The sequence below is a fragment of the Triticum aestivum genome, chromosome 3D (genome assembly GCF_018294505.1).
Source record: "Triticum aestivum cultivar Chinese Spring chromosome 3D, IWGSC CS RefSeq v2.1, whole genome shotgun sequence".
Lineage (NCBI taxonomy): Eukaryota > Viridiplantae > Streptophyta > Magnoliopsida > Poales > Poaceae > Triticum > Triticum aestivum.
Genome location: NC_057802.1, coordinates 50700987 through 50722340, shown reverse-complemented (window position 1 = coordinate 50722340; position 21354 = coordinate 50700987).

Here is a 21354-nt window from a genome sequence, read left to right as displayed (position 1 = left end):
TAAATTAAGTTCAATTAATCAAATTACTTAAGAACTAACACTTGACATCCCTCAAGTCATCTAAGTGATACGTGATCCAAATCAACTAAACCATGTCCGATCATCATGTGAGATGGAGTAGTCATCAATGGTGAACATCTCTATGTTGATCATATCTACTATATGATTCATGTTCGACCATTCGGTCTCCAGTGTTCCGAGGCCATGTCTATACATGCTAGGCTCGTCAAGTTTAACCTGAGTATTCCGCATGTGCAAAACTGTCTTGCACCCGTTGTATGTGAACGTAGAGTCTATCACACCCGATCATCACGTGGTGTCTCAACACGACGAACTGTAGCAACGGTGCATACTCAGGGAGAACACATTTACCTTGAAATTTAGATAAGGGATCATCTTATAATGCTACCGTCGTACTAAGAAAAATAAGATGCGTAAAAGATAAACATCACATGCAATCAAAATATGTGACATGATATGGCCATCATCATCTTGTGCTTTTGATCTCCATCTTCAAAGCATCGTCATGATCTCCATTGTCACCGGCTCGACACCTTGATCTCCATAGTTGCATCGATGTCGTCTCGCCAACTATTGCTTCTACAACTATCGCTAACGCATAGTGATAAAGTAAAGCAATTACATGGCGTTTGCATTTCATACAATAAAGAGACAACCGTAAGGCTCCTGCCGGTTGCCAATAACTTTACAAAACATGATCATCTCATACAACAACGTATATCACATCATGTCTTGATCATATCACATCACAACATGCCCTGCAAAAACAAGTTAGACGCCCTCTACTTTGTTGTTGCAAGTTTTACGTAGCTGCTATGGGCTTCTAGCAAGAACCGTTCTTACCTACGCATCAAACCACAACGGTGTTTCGTCAAGTTTACTGTTTTAACCTTCTTCAAGGACCGGCCGTAGTCAAATTCGATTCGACTAAAGTAGGAGAAACAGACACCCACCAGCCACCTTTATGCAAAACTAGTTGCATGTCTGTCGGTGGAACCGGTCTCATGTGCGTGGACATGTAAGGTTGTGTTGGGGAACACAGTATTTCAAGTTTTTTGCCTACGATCATGCAAGATCTATTTAGGAGATGCATAGCAATGAGCGGGGAGAGTGTGTCCACGTACTCTCGTAGACCGAAAGCGGGAGCGTTTAGTAACGCGGTTGATGTAGTCGAACGTCTTCACGATCCAACCGATCCAAGTACCGAACGTACGGCACCTCCGTGTTCTGCACACTTTCAGCACGATGACGTCCCTCGAGCTCTTGATCCAGTTGAGGGCGAGGGAGAGTTCCATCAGCACGGTGATGATGAAGTTACTGGCGCAGGGCTTCGCCTAAGCACTACGACGATATGACCGAGGTGGTAAACTGTGGAGGGGGGCACCGCACACGGCTAAGAGAAATTTGTGTGTCCTTTGGGGTGCCCCCTCCCACGTATATAAAGGAGGGGGAGGAGGAGCCGGTCAAGGTGTGGCGCGCCAAAGGGGGGAGTCCTACTTGGACTATCGGTCCAAGTAGGATTCGCCCCCCCCCCCTTTCCTATTCCAAGAAGGAGAAGGGGGAAAGAGAGGGAGGAGAAGAAGGAAAGCCCCCCCCAACCCTAGTCCAATTTGGTTTGGGCTTGGGGGGCACGCGCCTCCACCTAGTCGCCTGCCTCCTCTCTCGTCAAGGGCCCATGAAGGCCCATTAACCCCCGGGGGGTTCCGGTAACCTCTCGGTACTCCGGAAAATGTCCGACCCTTTTCGAAACCATTCCGGTGTCCAAACATAACATTCCAATATATCAATCCTTATGTCTCGACCATTTTGAGACTCCTCGTCATGTCCGTGATCTCATCCGGGACTCCGGACAAACTTCGGTTCATCAAATCACATAACTCATAATACAAATCGTCATCGAACGTTAAGCGTGCGGACCCTACGGGTTCGAGAACTATGTAGACATGACCGAGACACATCTCCGGTCAATAACCAATAGCGGAACCTGGATCCTCATATTGGCTCCTACATATTCTACGAAGATCTTTATCGGTCAAACCGCATAACAACATACGGTGTTCCCTTTGTCATCGGTATGTTACTTGCCCGAGATTCGATCGTCGGTATCCTCATACCTAGTTCAATCTCGTTACCGGCAAGTCTCTTTACTCGTTCCGTAATGCATCATCCCGCAACTAACTCATTAGTCACATTGCTTGCAAGGCTTATAGTGATGTGCATTACCGAGAGGGCCTAGAGATACCTATCCGATACTTGGAGTGACAAATCCTAATCTCGATCTATGCCAACCCAACAAACACCTTTGAGATACCTGTAGAGCATCTTTATAATCACCCAGTTACATTGTGACGTTTGATAGCACATAAGGCATTCCTCCGGTATCCGGGAGTTGCATAATCTCATAGTCAAAGGAATATGTATTTGACATGATGAAAGCAATAGCAATAAAACTGAACGATCAATATGCTATGCTAACGGATGGGTCTTGTCCATCAAATCATTCTCCTAATGATGTGATCCCGTTCATCAAATGACAACACATGTCTATGGTCAGGAAACCTAACCATCTTTGATTAACGAGCTAGTCTAGTAGAGGCATACTAGGGACACTTTGTTTTGTCTATGTATTCACACATGTATCAAGTTTCCGGTTAATACAATTCTAGCATGAATAATAAACATTTATCATGATATAAGGAAATGTAAAATAACAACTTTATTATTGCCTCTAGGGCATATTTCCTTCAGGTTGGTCCATGCCGCTTCATCCCACAATACCGCCGAATCAAAATAAGATGTTGGTGGTAAGCAGTATGACTGTCACTACCCACAACTCTTTGTGTTCTACTCGTACATATCATCTACACATAGACCTGGCTCTGATACCACTGTTGGGAGTCGTTGCATGGAAAACAAAAAATTTCTACGCACACGCAATGATCTATCCATGGAGATGCATAGCAACGAGGGGGGGAGTATGTCTACGTACCCTCGTAGACCGTAAGCGGAAGCATTTGACAACGCGGTTGATGTAGTCGAACTTCTTCTAGCTCCGACCAATCAAGTACCGAACGTACGGCACCTCCGAGTTCTGCACACGTTCAGCTCGGTGACGTCCCTCGCCTTCTTGATCCAGCAAGGTGTCGAGGTAGTAGATGAGTTCCGTCAGCACGACAGCGTGGTGACGGTGATGGTGAAGTGATCAGCGCAGGGCTTCGCCTAAGCACTACGAAGATATGACCGTGGGAGTAAACGGTGGAGGGGGGCGGCGCACACGGCTAGGCAATTGTCTAGGGTGTGCTAGGGGCGGGCCCCCACATATATATAGGTGGGAGGGAGAGGGGAGGCAGCCAGGGTGCGCCCCAAGTAGGATCTGAATCCTACTTGGGGTTTCCCCAAGTGGCGCCCCCCTTCCATATTTCACCGGAGAAGAAAGGGAAGGGGAAGAGAGAAAGGAAAGGGGGGCCGAACCCCCTTTTTCCTTCTCCCAATTCGGCCTCCTGCCATAGGGGGGCGCGCCACCCCTTGTGGGCTGGTGTGCTCCCCTCTCATGGCCCATATGGCCCATATATTCCCCCCGGGGGATCCCGTAAACCCTCTCGTACTCCAATAAATACCCGATACACTCCGAAACACTTCCGGTGTCTGAATACCATCATCCTATATATCAATCTGTTGGGGAACGTAGTAATTTCAAAAAAATTCCTACGCACACGCAAGATCATGGTGATGCATAGCAACGAGAGGGGAGAGTGTTGTCCACGTACCCTCGTAGACCGACAGCGGAAGCGTTATCACAAAGCGGTTGATGTAGTCGTACGTCTCCACGATCCGACCGATCAAGTACCGAACGCATGGCACCTCCGAGTTCATCACACGTTCAGCTCGATGACGTCCCTCGAACTCCGATCCAGCCGAGTGTTGAGGGAGAGTTTCGTCAGCACGACGGCGTGGTGACGATGATGATGTTCCACCGACGCAGGGCTTCGCCTAAGCTCCGCAACGGTATTATCGAGGTGTAATATGGTGGAGGGGGGCACCGCACACGGCTAAGAGATCTCAAGGATCAATTGTTGTGTCTCTGGGGTGCCCCCCTGCCCCCGTATAAAAAGGAGCAAGGGGGAGGCAGCCGGCCGAGGGGGAGGCGCGCCATAGGGGGAGTCCTACTCCCACCGGGAGTAGGACTCCTCCTTTCCTTGTGGGAGTAGGAGAAGGGAAGGGGGAAGGAGAAAGAAGGAAGGGTGCGCCCCCCTTCCCTAGTCCAATTCGGACCAGACCATGGGGAGGGGTGCGGCCACCTTTTGAGGCCTTTCTCTCCTTTCCCGTATGCCCCATTAAGGCCCAATACGAATTCCCGTAACTCTTCGGTACTCCGAAAAATACCCAAATCACTCAGAACCTTTCCGAAGTCCGAATATAGTCGTCCAATATATTGATCTTTACGTCTCGACCATTTCGAGACTCCTCGTCATATCCCCGATCTCATCCGGGACTCCGAACTCCTTCGGTACATCAAAACTCAATAAAACTGTCATCATAACGTTAAGCGTGCGGACCCTACGGGTTCGAGAACTATGTAGACATGACCGAGACACGTCTCCGGTCAATAACCAATAGCGGGACCTGGATGCCCATATTGGCTCCCACATATTCTACGAAGATCTTTATCGGTCAGACCGCATAACAACATACGTTGTTTCCTTTGTCACCGGTATGTTACTTGCCCGAGATTTGATCGTCAGTATCTCGATACCTAGTTCAATCTCGTTACCGGCAAGTCTCTTTACTCGTTCCGTAACACATCATCCCACAACTAACTCATTAGTCACAATGCTTGCAAGGCTTATAGTGATGTGCATTACCGAGTGGGCCCAGAGATACCTCTCCGACAATTGGAGTGACAAATCCTAATCTCGAAATACGCCAACCCAACAAGTACCTTTGGAGACACCTATAGAGCACCTTTATAATCACCCATTTACGTTGTGACGTTTGGTAGCACACAAAGTGTTCCTCCGGTAAACGGGAGTTGCATAATCTCATAGTCATAGGAACATGTATAAGTCATGAAGAAAGCAATAGCAACATACTAAACGATCGAGTGCTAAGCTAACGGAATGGGTCAAGTCAATCACGTCATTCTCCTAATGAGGTGATCTCGTTAATCAAATGACAACTTATGTCTATGGCTAGGAAACATAACCATCTTTGATTAACGAGCTAGTCAAGTAGAGGCATACTAGTGACACTCTGTTTCTCTATATATTCACACATGTATTATGTATCCGGTTAATACAATTCTAGCATGAATAATAAACATTTATCATGATATAAGGAAATATATAATACTTTATTATTGCCTCTAGGGCATATTTCCTTCAGTCTCCCACTTGCACTAGAGTCAATAATCTAGTTCACATCGCCATGTGATTTAACATCAATAATTCACATCACCATGTGATTAACACCCATAGTTCACATCTCTATGTGACCATCACTCAAAGGGGTTACTAGAGTCAATAATCTAGTTCACATCGCTATGTGATTATCACCCAAAGAGTACTAAGGTGTGATCATGTTTTGATTGTGAGATAATTTTAGTCAACGGGTCTGTCACATTCAGATCCGTAAGTATATTTGCAAATTTCTATGTCTGCAATGCTCTGCACGGAGCTACTCTAGCTAATTGCTCCCACTTTCAATATGTATCTAGACCGAGACTAAGAGTCATCTAGATTAGTGTCAAAACTTGCATCGACGTAACCCTTTACGACGAACCTTTTGTCACTTCCATAATCGAGAAACATTTCCTTATTCCACTAAGGATAATTTTGACCGATGTCCAGTGATCTACTCCTAGATCACTATTGTACTCCCTTGCCAAAATCAGTGTAGGGTATACAATAGATCTGGTACACAGCATGGCATACTTTATAGAACCTATGGCCAAGGCATAGGGAATGACTTTCATTCTCTTTCTATCTTCTGCCGTGGTCGGGCTTTGAGTCTTACTCAATTTCACACCATGTAACACAGGCAAGAAACTCTTTTCTTTGACTGTTCTATTTTGAACTACTTCAAAATCTTGTTAAGGTATGTACTCATTGAAAAACTTATCAAGCGTCTTCATCTATCTCTATAGATCTTGATGCTCAATATGTAAGCAGCTTCACCGAGGTCTTTCTTTGAAAAACTCCTTTCAAACACTCCTTTATGCTTTGCAGAATAATTCTACATTATTTCCGATCAACAATATGTCATTCACATATACTTATCAGAAATGCTGTAGTGCTCCCACTCACTTTCTTGTAAATACAGGCTTCACCGCAAGTCTGTATAAAACTATATCCTTTGATCAACTTATCAAAGCGTATATTCCAACTCCGAGATGCTTGCACCAGTCCATAGATGGATCGCTGGAGCTTGCATATTTTGTTAGCTCCCTTTGGATCGACAAAACCTTCTGGTTGCATCATATACAACTCTTCTTCCAGAAATCCATTCAGGAATGCAGTTTTGACATCCATTTGCCAAATTTCATAATCATAAAATGCGGCAATTGCTAACATGATTCGGACAGACTTAAGCATCGCTACGGGTGAGAAGGTCTCATCGTAGTCAATCCCTTGAACTTGTCGAAAACCTTTCGCAACAAGTCGAGCTTTATAGACAGTAACATTACCATCAGCGTCAGTCTTCTTCTTGAAGATCCATTTATTTTCAATGGCTTGCCGATCATTTGGCAAGTCAACCAAAGTCCATACTTTGTTCTCATACATGGATCCCATCTCAGATTTCATGGCCTCAAGCCATTTTGCGGAATCTGGGCTCACCATCGCTTCTTCATAGTTCGTAGGTTCGTCATGGTCTACTAACATAACTTCCAGAACGGGATTACCGTACCACTCTGGTGCGGATCTTACTCTGGTTGATCTACGAGGTTCAGTAATAACTTGATCTGAAGTTTCATGATCATCATCATTAACTTCCTCACTAATTGGTGTAGGTGTCTCAGAAACTGGTTTCTGTGATGAACTACTTTCCAATAAGGGAGCAGGTATAGTTACTGAAGGAAATATGCCCTAGAGGCAATAATAAAGTATTATTTATTTCCTTATATCATGATAAATGTTTATTATTCATGCTAGAATTGTATTAACCGGAAACATAATACATGTGTGAATACATAGACAAACAGAGTGTCACTAGTATGCCTCTACTTGACTAGCTCGTTAATCAAAGATGGTTATGTTTCCTAGCCATAGACATGAGTTGTCATTTTATTAACGAGATCACCTCATTAGGAGAATGACGTGACTGACTTGACCCATTCCATTAGCTTAGCACCCGATCGTTTAGTATGTTGCTATTGCTTTCTTCATGACTTATACATGTTCCTATGACTATGAGATTATGCAACTCCCGTTTACCGGAGGAACACTTTGTGTGCTATCAAACGTCACAACGTAAATGGGTGATTATAAAGGTGCTCTACAGGTGTCTCCAAAGGTACTTGTTGGGTTGGCGTATTTCGAGATTAGGATTTGTCACTCCGATTGTCGGAGAGGTATCTCTGGGCCCACTCGGTAATGCACATCACTATAAGCCTTGCAAGCATTGTGACTAATAAGTTAGTTGCGGGATGATGTGTTATGGAACGAGTAAAGAGACTTGCGGTAACGAGATTGAACTAGGTATCGAGATACCGACGATGGAATCTCGGGCAAGTAACATACCGATGACAAAGGGAACAACGTATGTTGTTATGCGGTCTGACCGATAAAGATCTTTGTAGAATATGTGGGAGCCAATATGGGCATCCAGGTCCCGCTATTGGTTGTTGACCGGAGACGTGTCTCGGTCATGTCTACATAGTTCTCGAACCCGTAGGGTCCGCACGCTTAAAGTTACGATGACAGTTTTATTATGAGTTTATGTATGTTGATGTACCGAAGGAGTTCGGAGTCCCGGATGAGATCGGGGACATGACGAGGAGTCTCGAAATGGTCGAGACGTAAAGATCGATATATTGGACGACTATATTCGGACTTCGGAAAGGTTCCGAGTGATTCGGGTATTTTTCGGAGTACCGGAGAGTTACGGGAATACGTATTGGGCCTTATTGGGCCATACGGGAAAGAAGGAAAAGGGCCTCAAGGGTGGCCGCACCCCTCCCTTGGTCTGGTCCGAATTGGACTAGGGAAGGGGGGCGCCCCCTTCCTTACTTCTCTTTTTCCCTTCCTCTTTTCCTATTCCATATGGGAGGTGGAATCCTACTAGGACTAGGAAGTCCTAGTAGGACTCCACACTTGGTGCGCCCCCTCCTAGGGCCAGCCTCCTCCTCCCTTGCTCCTTTATATACGGGGGCAGGGGGCACCCCATGGACACACTTGATATACTTTATTTTAGCCGTGTGCGGTGCCCCCCTCCACCAGATTACACCTCGATAATACCGTCGCGGAGCTTAGGCGAAGCCCTGCGTCGGTGGAACATCATCATGGTCACCACGCCGTCATGCTGACGAAACTCTCCCTCAACACTCGGCTGGATCGGAGTTCGAGGGACATCAACGAGCTGAACGTGTGTAGAACTTCGGAGGTGTCGTACGTTCGGTACTTGATCGTTCGGATCGTGAAGACGTACGACTACATCAACCGCGTTGTGATAACGCTTCCGCTGTCGGTCTACGAGGGTACGTGGACAACACTCTCCCCTCTCGTTGCTATGCATCACCATGATCTTGCGTGTGCGTAGGAAATTTTTTGAAATTACTACGTTCCCCAACAGTTACCTCATCAAGTTCTACTTTCCTCCCACTCACTTCTTTCGAGAGAAACTCCTTCTCTAGAAAATTTCCGAATTTAGCAACAAAAGTTTTGCCTTCGGATCTGTGATAGAAGGTATACCCAACAGTCTCCTTTGGGTATCCTATGAAGACACATTTCTCCGATTTGGGTTCGAGCTTATCAGGTTGAAGTTTCTTCACATAAGCATCGCAGCCCCAAACTTTAAGAAATGACAACTTTGGTTTCTTGCCAAACCACAGTTCATAAGGCGTCGTCTCAACGGATTTTGATGGTGCCCTATTTAACGTGAATGCAGCCGTCTCTAAAGCATAACCCCAAAACGATAGCGGTAAATCAGTAAGAGACATCATAGATCGCACCATATCTAGTAAAGTGCGATTACGACGTTCGGACACACCATTACGCTGTGGTGTTCCGGGTGGCGTGAGTTGCGAAACTATTCCGCATTGTTTCAAATGTAGACCAAACTCGTAACTCAAATATTCTCCTCCACGATCTGATCGTAGAAACTTTATTTTGTTGTTACGATGATTTTCAACTTCACTCTGAAATTCTTTGAACTTTTCAAATGTTTCAGACTTATGTTTCATTAAGTAGATATACCCATATCTGCTTAATCATCTGTGAAGGTCAGAAATTAATGATACCCGCTACGAGCCTCAACACTCATCGGACCGCATACATCGGTATGTATGATTTCTGACAAATCTGTTGCTCTCTCCATAGTTCCGGAGAACGGTGTTTTGGTCATCTTGCCCATGAGACACGGTTCGCAAGTACCAAGTGATTCCAAAATCCCATCAGTATGGAGTTTCTTCATGCGCTTTACACCAATATGACCTAAACGGCAGTGCCACAAATAAGTTGCACTATCATTATTAACTTTGCATCTTATGGCTTCAATATTATGAATATGTGTATCACTACGATCGAGATCCAACAAACCATTTTCGTTGGTGTGTATGACCATAGAAGGTTTTTATTCATGTAAATAGAACAACAATTGTTCTCTAACTTAAATGAATAACCGTATTGCAATAAACATGATCAAATCATATTCATGCTCAACACAAACACCAAATAACACTTATTTAGTTTCAACACTAATCCCGAAAGTATAGGGAGTGTGCGATGATGATCATATCAATCTTGGAACTACTTCCAACACACATCGTCTCCTCGCCTTTTACTAGTCTCTGTTTATTCTGCAACTCCCGATTCGAGTTACTACTTTAGCAACTGAACCAGTATGAAATGCCGAGGGGTTACTATAAACACTAGTAAAGTACACATCAATAACATGTATATCCAATATACCTTTGTTCACTTTGCCATCCTTCTTATCCACCAAATACTTGGGGTAGTTCCACTTCCAGTGACCAGTTCCTTTGCAGTAGAAGCACTCAGTCTCAGGCTTAGGTCCAGACTTGGGCTTCTTTACTTGAGCAGCAACTTGCTTGCCGTTCTTCTTGAAGTTCCCCTTCTTTCCTTTGCCCTTTTCTTGAAACTAGTGGTCTTGTTAACCATCAACACTTGATGTTTTTCTTGATTTCTACCTTCGTCGATTTCAGCATCACGAAGAGCTCGGGAATTACTTTCGTCATCCCTTGCATATTATAGTTCATCACGAAGTTCTACTAACTTGGTGATGGTGACTAGAGAATTCCGTCAATCACTATTTTATCTGGAAGATAAACTCCCACTTGATTCAAGCGATTGTAGTACCCAGACAATCTGAGCACATGCTCACTAGTTGAGCGATTCTCCTCCATCTTTTAGCTAGAGAACTTGTTGGAGACTTCATATCTCTCAACTCGGGTATTTGCTTGAAATATTAACTTCAACTCCTGGAACATCTCATATGGTCCATGACGTTCAAAACGTCTTTGAAGTCCCGATTCTAATCCATTAAGCATGGTGCACTAAACTATCAAGTAGTCATCATATTGAGCTAGCCAAACGTTCATAACGTCTGCATCTGCTCCTGTAATAGGTCTGTCACCTAGCGGTGCATCAAGGACATAATTCTTCTGTGCAGCAATGAGGATAATCCTCAGATCACGGATCCAATCCGCATCTTTGCTACTAACATCTTTCATCATAATTTTTCTCTAGGAACATATCAAAAATAAACACAGGGAAGCAACAACGCGAGCTATTGATCTACAACATAATTTGCAAAAATACTATCAGGACTAAGTTCATGATAAATTTAAGTTCAATTAATCATATTACTTCAGAACTCCCACTTAGATAGACATCCCTCTAATCCTCTAAGTGATCACGTGATCCATATCAACTAAACCATGTCCGATCATCACGTGATATGGAGTAGTTTCAATGGTGAACATCACTATGTTGATCATATCTACTATATGATTCACGCTCGACCTTTCGGTCTCCGTGTTCCGAGGCCATATCTGTTATATGCTAGGCTCGTCAAGTTTAATCTGAGTATGGCTTGCTGACTCGAGGAGGGAAAGGCTCCATTTGCTTTAGTGAATGGAGGAAGAAACAACCATAGTAACTATCTATGAAATTGATTGATGGATATGAGAGTGGTGCAAGACCGGGACAGAGGAACCATTCCGCGTGTGCAACTGTTTTGCATCCGTTGTATTTGAACGTAGAGCCTATCACACCCGATCATCACGTGGTGTCTCAGCACGAAGAACTTTCGCAACGGTGCATACTCAGGGAGAACACTTATACTTTGATAATTTAGTGAAGGATCATCTTATAATGCTACCGTCAAACAAAGCAACATAAGATGCATAAAGGATTAACATCACATGCAATCAATATAAGTGATATGATATGGCCATCATCATCTTGTGCTTGTGATCTCCATCTCCGAAGCACCGTGCTTGTGATCTCCATCTCCGAAGCACCGTCATGATCACCATCGTCACCGGCGCGACACCTTGATCTCCATCGTAGTATCGTTGTCGTCTCGCCAACTTATTGCTTTTACGACTATCGCTACCGCTTAGTGATAAAGTAAAACTATTACATGGTGTTTGCATTTCATACAATAAAGCGACAACCATATGGCTCCTGCCAGTTGCCGATAACTCGGTTACAAAACATGATCATCTCATACAACAAATTATATCACATCATGTCTTGACCATATCACATCACCACATGCCCTGCAAAAACAAGTTAGACGTCCTCTATTTTGTTGTTGCAAGTTTTACGTGGCTGCTACGGGCTTAGCAAGAACCGTTCTTACCTACGCATCAAAACCACAACGATAGTTTGTCAAGTTGGTGCTGTTTTAACCTTCGCAAGGACCGGGCATAGCCACACTCGGTTCAACTAAAGTGAGAGAGACAGACACCCGCCGGTCACCTTTAAGCAACGAGTGCTCGCAACGGTGAAACCAGTCTCGCGTAAGCGTACGCGTAATGTCGGTCCGGGCCGCTTCATCTCACAATACCGCTGAACCAAAGTATGACATGCTGGTAAGCAGTATGACTTATATCGCCCACAACTCACTTGTGTTCTACTCGTGCATAGCATCAACGCATAAAACCAGGCTCGGATGCCACTGTTGGGGAACGTAGTAATTTCAAAAAAATTCCTACGCACACGCAAGATCATGGTGATGCATAGCAACGAGAGGGGAGAGTGTTGTCCACGTACCCTCGTAGACCGACAGCGGAAGCGTTATCACAACGCGGTTGATGTAGTCGTACGTCTTCACGATCCGACCGATCAAGTACCGAACGCACGGCACCTCCGAGTTCAGCACACGTTCAGCTCGATGACGTCCCTCGAACTCCGATCCAGCCGAGTGTTCAGGGAGAGTTTCGTCAGCACGACGGCGTGGTGACGATGATGATGTTCCACCGACGCAGGGCTTCGCCTAAGCTCCGCAACGGTATTATCGAGGTGTAATATGGTGGAGGGGGGCACCGCACACGGCTAAGAGATCTCAAGGATCAATTGTTGTGTCTCTGGGGTGCCCCCCTGCCCCCGTATATAAAGGAGCAAGGGGGAGGCAGCCGGCCAAGGGGAGAGGCGCGCCATAGGGGGGAGTCCTACTCCCACCGGGAGTAGGACTCCTCCTTTCCTTGTGGGGGTAGGAGAAGGGAAGGGGGAAGGAGAAAGAAGGAAGGGTGCGCCCCCCTTCCCTAGTCCAATTCGGACCAGACCATGGGGAGGGGTGCGGCCACCTTTTGAGGCCTTTTTCTCCTTTCCCGTATGGCCCATTAAGGCCCAATACGAATTCCCGTAACTCTCCGGTACTCCGAAAAATACCCGAATCACTCGGAACCTTTCCGAAGTCCGAATATAGTCGTCCAATATATCGATCTTTACGTCTCGACCATTTCGAGACTCCTCGTCATATCCCTGATCTCATCCGGGACTCCGAACTCCTTCGGTACATCAAAACTCAATAAAACTGTCATCGTAACGTTAAGCGTGCGGACCCTACGGGTTCGAGAACTATGTAGACATGACCGAGACACGTCTCCAGTCAATAACCAATAGCGGGACCTGGATGCCCATATTGGCTCCCACATATTCTATGAAGATCTTTATCGGTCAGACCGCATAACAACATACGTTGTTTCCTTGGTCACCGGTATGTTACTTGCCCGAGATTTGATCGTCGGTATCTCGATACCTAGTTCAATCTCGTTACCGGCAAGTCTCTTTACTCGTTCCGTAACACATCATCCCGCAACTAACTCATTAGTCCCAATGCTTGCAAGGCTTATAGTGATGTGCATTACCGAGTGGGCCCAGAGATACCTCTCCGACAATTGGAGTGACAAATCCTAATCTCGAAATACGCCAACCCAACAAGTACCTTTGGAGACACCTGTAGAGCACCTTTATAATCACCCATTTACGTTGTGATGTTTGGTAGCACACAAAGTGTTCCTCCGGTAAACGGGAGTTGCATAATCTCATAGTCATAGGAACATGTATAAGTCATGAAGAAAGCAATAGCAACATACTAAACGATCGAGTGCTAAGCTAACAGAATGGGTCAAGTCAATCACGTCATTCTCCTAATGAGGTGATCTCGTTAATCAAATGACAACTTATGTCTATGGCTAGGAAACATAACCATCTTTGATTAACGAGCTAGTCAAGTAGAGGCATATTAGTGACACTCTGTTTGTCTATATATTCACACATGTATTATGTTTCCGGTTAATACAATTCTAGCATGAATAATAAACATTTATCATGATATAAGGAAATATATAATACTTTATTATTGCCTCTAGGGCATATTTCCTTCACAATCTTTACCTCTCGACCATTTCGAGACTCCTCGTCATGTCCCTGATCTCATCTGGGACTCCAAACAACATTCGGTCACCAAATCACATAACTCATATAATACAATATCGTCATCGAACGTTAAGCGTGCGGACCCTACGGGTTCGAGAACTATGTAGACATGACTGAGACACCTCTCCGGTCAATAACCAATAGCGGAACCTGGATGCTCATATTGGCTCCTACATATTCTACAAAGATCTTTATCGGTCGAACTGTTATGACAACATACGTTATTCCCTTTGTCCATTAGTATGTTACTTGCCCGAGCTTCGATTGTCGGTATCTTCATACCTAGTTCAATCTCGTTACCGGCAAGTCTCTTTACTCGTTCCGTAATACATCATCCTGCAACTAACTCATTAGTCACTTTGCTTGCAAGGCTTCTTATGATGTGTATTACCGAGAGGGCCCAGAGATACCTCTCCGATACTCGGAGTGACAAATCATAATCTCGATCTATGCCAACTCAACAAACACCTTCGGAGATACCTGTAGAGCATCTTTATAATCACCCAGTTACGTTGTGACGTTTGATAGCACACAAGGCATTCCTCCGGTATCCGGGAGTTGCATAATCTCATAGTCGAAGGAATATGTATTTGACATGAAGAAAGCAATAGCAATAAAACTTGAACGATCATAATTCTAAGATAACGGATGGGTCTTGTCCATCACATAATTCTCCTAATGATGTGATCCCGTTATCAAATGACAACTCATCTCCATGGTTAGGAAACCTTAACCATCTTTGATCAACGAGCTAGTCAAGTAGAGGCTCACTAGGGACACGGTGTTTGTTTATATATTCACACATGTATTTAGGTTTCCTGATCAATACAATTCTAGCATGAATAATAAACCTTTATCATGAATAAGGAAATATAAAATAACAACTTTATTATTGCCTCTAGGGCATATTTCCTTCATCGACTTCATTGCTGCCATCAGAGTCGTCGTTGTCGTCCTCGCTATCGTCAGCATAATCCATGTCGGCACTCCCGCCCTTGCTTTCCGCTCCTCCAGTGAATTGTTCCCCGTTCGGCACGGGCGAGTACATCTTCGTAAATGCATGCAGGACACGGATTTCAAAATCAGTCGGGTTCCAATACAGTGGCATGTTGAGAACAAAGATAATTCACTTGACAAGCTATGTCTCACCTCTCCTGGTGGGTGCTCGGCGTCGAAAGGAAGAATTCGTTTGGCTCCGCGTGGGTTGTCACGAGCCACGGTATCCTTACTGACTTCTTCTGGATGAGTCCGAGCAGTGTCATCTACACCTGAGTACAACCACATGGGAGGATCGCGCTTGCATAGGCTGGATGCGTCGACTGAGGAACACCTCCAGCAGATCCAGGCCTGTCACTCCACCCCGGATCAGCTCAACAACTGCTTCAACCAAGATCCCCACCTCGCCCTTCTCCTCCACATCCACGGTCAACGAACGAGGTGCTTTGAGTCTCCCCGGAGAGAAAGGGGGAGGCCAGTCGACGCACCAGGAGTCGGAATGTCGGTGCAGTAAAACTAGGTCGACTTCCAACCCCTAACCGACTTGGGAAAAGTCATGGAAGGGAAGGCACTTCTACCTCTCATCTGGACACCTAAACCCCAACACATCTAGATCACATGGGTTTTCGCGTCACTCGGGCTGGCTTTCTTAACCGACTGGGATCGGCAAGTGAAAATATGTTTGAATAGCCTGCAATGAGGATGCCATCCCAAGAAGTTTTCGCACATTTAGACAAAGGCAGCAAGATACGATATGGTGTTCGTGAAGGAAATATGCCCTAGAGGCAATAATAAAGTTATTATTTATTTCCTTATATCATGATAAATGTTTATTATTCATGCTAGAATTGTATTAACCGGAAACTTGATACATGTGTGAATAAATAGACAAACAGAGTGTCACTAGTATGCCTCTACTTGACTAGCTCATTGATCAAAGATGGTTATGTTTCCTAGCCATAGACATAAGTTGTCATTTGATTAATGAGATCACCTCATTAGGAGAATGACGTGATTGACTTGACCCATTCCGTTAGCTTAGCACTCGATCGTTTAGTATGTTGCTATTGCTTTCTTCATGACTTATACATGTTCCTATGACTATGAGATTATGCAACTCCCGTTTACCGGAGGAACACTTTGTGTGCTACCAAACGTCACAACGTAAATGGGTGATTATAAAGGTGCTCTACAGGTGTCTCCAAAGGTACTTGTTGGGTTGGCGTATTTCGAGATTAGGATTTGTCACTCCAATTGTCGGAGAGGTATCTCTGGGCCCACTTGGTAATGCACATCACTATAAGCCTTGCAAGCATTGTGACTAATGAGTTAGTTGCGGGATGATGTGTTACGGAACGAGTAAAGAAACTTGCCGGTAACGAGATTAAACTAGGTATCGAGATACCGACGATCAAATCTCGGGCAAGTAACATACCGGTGACAAAGGAAACAACGTATATTGTTATGCGATCTGACCGATAAAGATCTTCGTAGAATATGTGGGAGCCAATATGGGCATCCAGGTCCCGCTATTGGTTATTGACCGGAGACATGTCTCGGTCATGTCTACATAGTTCTCGAACCCGTAGGGTCCGCACGCTTAACGTTACGATGACAGTTTTATTGAGTTTTGATGTACCGAAGGAGTTCAGAGTCCCGGATGAGATCGGGCATATGACGAGGAGTCTCGAAATGGTCAAGACGTAAAGATCGATATATTGGACGACTATATTCGGACTTCGGAAAGGTTCCGAGTGATTCGGGTATTTTTCGGAGTACCGGAGAGTTACGGGAATTCGTATTGGGCCTTAATGGGCCATACGGGAAAGGAGAGAAAGGCCTCAAAAGGTGGCCGCACCCCTCCCCATGGTCTGGTCCGAATTGGACTAGGGAAGGGGGGCGCACCCTTCCTTCTTTCTCCTTCCCCCTTCCCTTCTCCTACTCCCACAAGGAAAGGAGGAGTCCTACTCCCGGTGGGAGTAGGACTCCCCCCTATGGCGCGCCTCTCCCCTTGGCCGGCTGCCTCCCCCTTGCTCCTTTATATACGGGGGCAGGGGGGCACCCCAGAGACACAACAATTGATCCTTGAGATCTCTTAGCCGTGTGCGGTGCCCCCCTCCACCATATTACACCTCGATAATACCGTTGCGGAACTTAGGCGAAGCCCTGCGTCGGTGGAACATCATCATCGTCACCACGCCGTCGTGCTGACGAAACTCTCCCTCAACACTCGGCTGGATCGGAGTTCGAGGGACATCATCGAGCTGAACGTGTGTAGAACTCGGAGGTGCCGTACGTTCGGTACTTGATCGGTCGGATCGTGAAGACGTACGACTACATCAACCGCGTTGTGATAACGCTTCCGCTGTCGGTCTACGAGGGTACGTGGACAACATTCTCCCCTCTCGTTGCTATGCATCACCATGATCTTGCGTGTGCGTAGGAAATTTTTTGAAATTACTACGTTCCCCAACAGTGGCATCCGAGCCTGGTTTTATGCGTTGATGCTATGCACGAGTAGAACACAAGTGAGTTGTGGGCGATATAAGTCATACTGCTTACCAGCATGTCATACTTTGGTTCAGCGGTATTGTGAGATGAAGCGGCCCGGACCGACATTACGCGTACGCTTACGCGAGACTGGTTTCACCATTGCGAGCACTCGTTGCTTAAAGGTGACCGGCGGGTGTCTGTCTCTCTCACTTTAGTTGAACCGAGTGTGGCTACGCCCGGTCCTTGCGAAGGTTAAAACAGCACCAACTTGACAAACTATCGTTGTGGTTTTGATGCATAGGTAAGAACGGTTCTTGCTAAGCCCGTAGCAGCCACGTAAAATATGCAACAACAAAGTAGAGGACGTCTAACTTGTTTTTGCAGGGCATGTTGTGATGTGATATGGCCAAGACATGATGTGATATAATGTGTTGTATGAGATGATCATGTTTTGTAACTGAGTTATCAGCAACTGGCAGGAGCCATATGGTTGTCGCTTTATTGTATGAGATGCAATCGCCATGTAATAGTTTTACTTTATCACTAAGCGGTAGCGATAGTCGTAAAAGCAATAAGTTGGCGAGACGACAACGATGCTACGATGGAGATCAAGGTGTCGCGCCGGTGACGATGGTGATCATGACGGTGCTTCGGAGATGGAGATCACAAGCACAAGATGATGATGGCCATATCATATCACTTATATTGATTGCATGTGATGTTAATCCTTTATGCATCTTATCTTGCTTTGTTTGACGGTAGCATTATAAGATGATCCTTCACTAAATTATCAAAGTATAAGTGTTCTCCCTGAGTATGCACAGTTGCGAAAGTTCTTCGTGCTGAGACACCACGTGATGATCGGGTGTGATAGGCTCTACGTTCAAATACAACGGGTGCAAAACAGTTGCACACGAGGAATACTCAGGTTAAACTTGACGAGCCTAGCATATAACAGATATGGCCTCGGAACACGGAGACCGAAAGGTCGAGCGTGAATCATATAGTAGATATGATCAACATAGTGATGTTCACCATTGAAACTACTCCATCTCACGTGATGATCGGACATGGTTTAGTTGATTTGGATCACATAATCACTTAGATGATTAGAGAGATATCTATCTAAGTGGGAGTTCTTAAGTAATATGATTAATTGAACTTCAATTTATCATGAACTTAGTCCTGATAGTATTTTGCAAATTATGTTGTAGATCAATAGCTCGCGTTGTTGCTTCCCTGTGTTTATTTTTGATATGTTCCTAGAGAAAAATTATGTTGAAAGATGTTAGTAGCAAAGATGCGGATTGGATCCGTGATCTGAGAATTATCCTCATTGCTGCACAGAAAAATTATGTCCTTGATGCACCGCTAGGTGACAGACCTATTGCAGGAGCAGATGCAGACGTTATGAACGTTTGGCTAGCTCAATATGATGACTACTTGATAGTTTAGTGCACCATGCTTAATGGCTTAGAATCGCGACTTCAAAGACGTTTTGAACGTCATGGACCATATGAGATGTTCCAGGAGTTGAAGTTAATATTTCAAGCAAATACCCGAGTTGAGAGATATGAAGTCTCCAACAAGTTCTATAGCTAAAAGATGGAGGAGAATCGCTCAACTAGTGAGCATGTGCTCAGATTGTCTGGGTACTACAATCGCTTGAATCAAGTGGGAGTTTATCTTCCAGATAAAATAGTGATTGACAGAATTCTCTAGTCAGCATCACCAAGTTAGTAGAACTTCGTGATGAACTATAGTATGCAAGGGATGACGAAAGTAATTCCCGAGCTCTTCGTGATGCTGAAATCGATGAAGGTAGAAATCAAGAAAAACATCAAGTGTTGATGGTTAACAAGACCACTAGTTTCAAGAAAAGGGCAAAGGGATAGAAGGGGAACTTCAAAAAGAACGGCAAGCAAGTTGCTACTCAAGTGAAGAAGCCCAAGTCTGTACCTAAGCCTGAGACTAAGTGCTTCTACTGCAAAGGGACTGGTCACTGGAAGCGGAACTGCCCCAAGTATTTGGTTGATAAGAAGGATGGCAAAGTGAACAAAGGTATATTGGATATACATGTTATTGATGTGTACTTACTAGTGTTTATAGCAACCCCTCAGTATTTGATACTGGTTCAGTTGCTAAAGAGCAGTAACTCGAAACGGGAGTTGCATGAACATAAACTAGTTAAAGATGAAGTGACGATGTGTATTGGAAGTAGTTCCAAGATTGATATGATCATCATCGCACACTCTCTATACTTTCGGGATTAGTGTTGAAACTAAATAAGTGTTGTTTGGTGTTTGCGTTGAGCATGAATATGATTTGATCATGTTTATTGCAAGACGGTTATTCATTTAAAGTTAGAGAACAATTGTTGTTCTGTTTACATGAATAAAAACCTTCTATGGTCGTACACACCAACGAAAATGGTTTGTTGGATCTCGATCATAGTGATACACATAATCATAATATTGAAGCCAAAAGATGCAAAGTTAATAATGATAGTGCAACTTATTTGTGGCACTGCCGTTTAGGTCATATTGGTGTAAAGCGCATGAAGAAACTCCATACTGATGGGATTTTGGAATCACTTGATTATGAATCACTTGATACTTGCGAACCGTGCCTCATGGGCAAGATGACTAAAACGCCGTTCTCCGGAACTATGGAGAGAGCAACAGATTTGTTGGAAGTCATACATACAGATGTATGTGGTCCAATGAATATTGAGGCTCGTGGCGGATATCGTTATTTTCTCACCTTCACAGATTATTTGAGCAGATATGGGTATATCTACTTAATGAAACATAAGTCTGAAACATTTGAAAAGTTCATATAATTTCAGAGTGAAGTGGAAAATCATCGTAACAAGAAAAATAAAGTTTCTACAATCTGATCGTAGAGAAGAGTATTTGAGTTACGAGTTTGGCCTTCAGTTAAAACAATGTGAAATAGTTTCACTACTCACGCCACCTGGAACACCACGGTGTAATGGTGTGTCCGAACGTCGTAATCGTGCTTTATTAGATATGGTGCGATATATGATGTATCTTACCGATCTACCACTATCGTTTTGGGGTTATGCATTAGAGACAGCTGCATTCACGTTAAATAGGGCACCATCAAAATCCGTTGAGACGATGCCTTATGAACTGAGGTTTAGCAAGAAACCAAATTTGTAGTTTCTTAAAATTTTGGGGTTGCGATGCTTATGTGAAAAAGTTTCATCCTGATAAGCTCAAACCCAAATCGGAGAAATGTGTCTTCATAGGATACCCAGAGGAGACAGTTGGGTACACCTTCTATCACAGATCTGAAGGCAAGACATTCGTTGCTAAGAATGGATCATTTCTAGAGAAGGAGTTTCTCTCGAAAGAAGTGAGTGGGAGGAAAGTAGAACTTGATGAGGTAACTGTACCTGCTCCCTTATTGGTAAGTAGTTCATCACAGAAATCTGTTCCTGTGACTCCTACACCAATTAGTGAGGAAGTTAATGATGATGATCATGTAACTTCAGATCAAGTTACTACCAAACCTCGTAGGTAAACCAGAGTAAGATCCACACCAGAGTGGTGCGGTAATCCTGTTCTGAAGATCATGTTACTAGACCATGACGAACCTACGAACTATGAAGAAGCAATGGTGAGCCCAAATTCCGCAAAATGGCTTGAGGCCATGAAATCTGAGATGAGATCCATGTATGAAAACAAAGTACGGA